The 4,016-nt window shown below is 30.2% G+C and overlaps 1 long non-coding RNA gene across 1 annotated transcript; it reads right to left on the reverse strand.

Annotated features, from left to right (window-relative positions):
• Positions 1 to 899: 899 nt before the first annotated feature.
• Positions 900 to 2,545, reverse strand: LOC136031188 (uncharacterized). Its single transcript, XR_010618454.1, has 2 exons — positions 2,214 to 2,545; positions 900 to 1,352 (listed from the first exon to the last, which is right to left on the reverse strand). It is a non-coding gene; the product is annotated as an uncharacterized LOC136031188 (long non-coding RNA).
• Between the last annotated feature and the right edge of the window lie 1,471 nt (positions 2,546 to 4,016).

The raw sequence follows: 4,016 nt of genomic DNA on the forward strand, positions 1-4,016 counted from the left end.
TGTGTCCCATTTGTGAATATAGATAGATTTATATATGTGTTTCAAACTACGTAAAAATTGCGAATATACAACATTCTTGGCTTTCCCATTGTCTGTCCATATACAAAGCCGTATGTACTAATAATGACGTCATATGCAAACGCTCTTTTTACAAACAAACAAACATGCATACACACAACTCGTTTTTATATAGATAGATAGATAGATAGATAGATACAATACAAATTAACTACGTAAAACTTGTGAATATACAACAGTCTTCGCTGTCCCATTGTCTGTGCGTATAAATAGATTGTCAGGTTTACCGACCCTCAAAGATGCAACATACAATTGTACATTGGTAAAGCAATCTGTATTAAGATCTATACCGCATTTTTCTAGTGATTGCCCTTGAGCTTTGTTGATGGTGGTTGCAAATGCTAATCGAATTGGGAATTGCAATCTTTTAAATTGAAAAAGCAGATCCGTTGGAATCATGGGAATGCGAGGAATAAGAACAGCCTCACCCTCATAAGGCCCTGTCAAGATTTATAGTTTTTTTATTAGTTTTTAGTTTTTTTTTCTTTTTAGTTTTTTTGTCCCGGTCGTCATTTATATCCCCCTGTTTCCCCCGGTGTCCCCGTTGTAGTTGTGTCCCTGTGTCCCGGTCGTCATTTATATTCCCTGTGTCCCGGTCGTCATTTGTATCCCGGTGTACCGGTCTGTATATACATTCGTTTTTTAGTTTTGTTTTTCTCCTTTATTGTTTTCCTTTTTTTTTCTTTTTTAGTTTATTTAGATTTTTAGATTTTTTAGTTTTTTTATTAGTTTTTAGTTTTTTTTTCTTTTTAGTTTTTTTGTAGTTTTTACCTTCTTTTTAGTTTTGTTAATTTTTTTTTTTACTTATGTCCTGGTCGTCATTTATACTCCCTGTGTCCCGGTGCTTTGTTGATTGCTAATCGAACATTCCTTTTGTCCTGGTCGCTTTCTCTTTGAGTGTCGTCATTTATTTTTTTCTTTTTTAGTTCTTTTAGTTTTTACCTTTTTTAGTTTTTTTTAGTTTTTTAGATGAAAATTTTTTTTAGTTTTTTCCTTTTTTTCTTTTTAGGTTTTTATTGGTTTTTACCTTTATGTTAGCTTATTTTTCAGTTTTTTCCTTTTTTTTAGTTTTTTTTTTATTTTTTAGTTTTTTTAGTTTTTTAGCTTTTTTACTTTTTTTATTAGTTTTTAGTTTTTTTGTAGTTTTTGCCTTTTTTTAGTTTTTTCAGTTTTTTTTTTAGTTTTTTATTGGTTTTTACCTTTATTTTAGCTTATTTTTCAGTTTTTTCCTTTTTTTTAGTTTTTTTTAGTTTTTAGTTTTTTTAGTTTTTTACCTTTTTTATTTTTTTTAGTTTTTTTAGTTTTTTAGCTTTTTTATTTTTTTTATTAGTTTTTAGTTTTTTTTGTAGTTTTTGCCTTTTTTTTAGTTTTTTTAGTTTTTTAGCTTTTTTATTAGTTTTTAGTTTTTTTTGTAGTTTTTGCCTTTTTTTAGTTTTTTTTAGTTTTTTAGCTTTTTTATTTTTTTTATTAGTTTTTAGTTTTTTTTGTAGTTTTTGCCTTTTTTTAGTTTTTTCAGTTTTGACGTCACCTGATCCAGTTTTTTCAGGTGACGTCACCTGATCCACGATCCACAGATCCACAGACAACTTATTTTTATATATATAGATAGTTTTTTTTTTTTTACTTATGTCCTGGTCGTCATTTATACTCCCTGTGTCCCGGTGCTTTGTTGATTGCTAATCGAACATTCCTTTTGTCCTGGTCGCTTTCTCTTTGAGTTTCGTCATTTATTTTTTTCTTTTTTAGTTCTTTTAGTTTTTACCTTTTTTAGTTTTTTTTAGTTTTTTAGATGAAAATTTTTTTTAGTTTTTTCCTTTTTTTCTTTTTAGTTTTTTATTGGTTTTTACCTTTATTTTAGCTTATTTTTCAGTTTTTTCCTTTTTTTTTTAGTTTTTTTTTTATTTTTTATTTTTTTTAGTTTTTTACCTTTTTTTAGTTTTTTAGTTTTTTTTAGTTTTTTAGCTTTTTTACTTTTTTTTATTAGTTTTTAGTTTTTTTTGTAGTTTTTGCCTTTTTTTAGTTTTTTCAGTTTTTTTTTTAGTTTTTTATTGGTTTTTACCTTTATTTTAGCTTATTTTTCTGTTTTTTCCTTTTTTTTTAGTTTTTTTTAGTTTTTAGTTTTTTTAGTTTTTTACCTTTTTTTAGTTTTTTTAGTTTTTTTAGTTTTTTAGCTTTTTTATTTTTTTTATTAGTTTTTAGTTTTTTTTGTAGTTTTTGCCTTTTTTTAGTTTTTTTAGTTTTTTAGCTTTTTTATTAGTTTTTAGTTTTTTTTGTAGTTTTTGCCTTTTTTTAGTTTTTTTAGTTTTTTAGCTTTTTTATTTTTTTTATTAGTTTTTAGTTTTTTTTGTAGTTTTTGCCTTTTTTTAGTTTTTTCAGTTTTGACGTCACCTGATCCAGTTTTTTCAGGTGACGTCACCTGATCCATCCACAGACAGACAGACAGACAACTTATTTTTATATATATAGATAGATATACTAGCTGTATGTCTTAAATATCTTGAATGACGTCACCGTCAAAGCAAAAATGACGACAACTAATTTCATGACGTCAGCTGACACAGAAACATGACGTCACCTGATCCACAGACAGACAACTTATTTTTATGCTTCTGTGTCGACTGACGTCATGTTTTCGACTGACGAAATTACTGACCGGGACATCGGGACACAAATGACGACCGGGACACCGGCACATAGGGAATATAAATGATGACCGGGACACAAGGAATGTTCGATTAGCAATCACCATCATCAAAGCACCGGGACACAAATGACGACCGGGACACAGGGAGTATAAATGATGACCAGGACATAAGTAAAAAAAAAATTAAAACTAAAAAAAAGGTAAAAACTACAAAAAAACTAAAAAGAAAAAAAAACTAAAAACTAATAAAAAACTAAAAAAGCTAAAAAGCTAAAAAAAAATTAAAAAATAAAATAAAATGAAAACGGAAAAAAATGAAAAATAAAGGAGAAACACAAAACTAAAAAAAGAAAAAAAAAACTAAAAAAAGGTAAAAAACTAAAACCTAAAAAAAGACCAATTCAAAAACGAATGTATACACAGACCGGGACACAAATGACGACCGGGACACCGGGACATGACGAGCGGGACACACGGACACAACTACAACAGGGACGCCGGGGGGCTCAGGGGGATATATAAATGACGATGGCGACACAGGGAATCGTCGATTAGCAATCACCATCAACAAAGCTCAAAGGCAATCATTAGAATCATGAGGTATAGATATGAATACGAATTGTTTTCCCATGGACCATTATATGTTGCATGTTCAAGAGTCGTTAAACCTGACATTCTATTTATATGCACAGACAATGGGACAGCAAAGAATGTTGTATATTCGCAAGTTTTACGTAGTTAAAAACACATATATATATATATATATATATATATATATATATATATATATATATATATATATATATATATATATATATATATATATATATATATATATATATATATATATTCACAGGTGGGACATAGGGACACAACTACAATAGCGCGCAACTAATATGGCTCGTAACGACTTAAGCGTGCGGGGGGGCTTGGGGGGCGCGAAGCACCCCCACCAACTAGCTGTTGGGGTGGCGCGAAGCGCCACCCCAACAGCTAGTGTATATATATATATATATATTCACAGGTGGGACACAAGGACACAACTACAATGGCACGTAACGACTTATGCGCGCGAGGGGGGGGGGGTCTTGGCGGGTTGCGAAACGCCCCTACCAACTAGGTGTTGGGGTGGCACGAAGCGCCACCCCAACAGCTAGTATATATATCTATATATATAAAAATAAGTTGTCTGTCTGTGTGTCTGTCTGTGGATCAGGTGACGTCATGTTTCTGTGTTGACTGACGTCATGAAATTAGTTGTCGTCATTTTTGCTTTGACGGTGACGTCATTCAA

The sequence above is a fragment of the Artemia franciscana genome, chromosome 9 (genome assembly GCF_032884065.1).
Source record: "Artemia franciscana chromosome 9, ASM3288406v1, whole genome shotgun sequence".
NCBI classification, from domain to species: Eukaryota; Metazoa; Arthropoda; class Branchiopoda; order Anostraca; family Artemiidae; genus Artemia; species Artemia franciscana.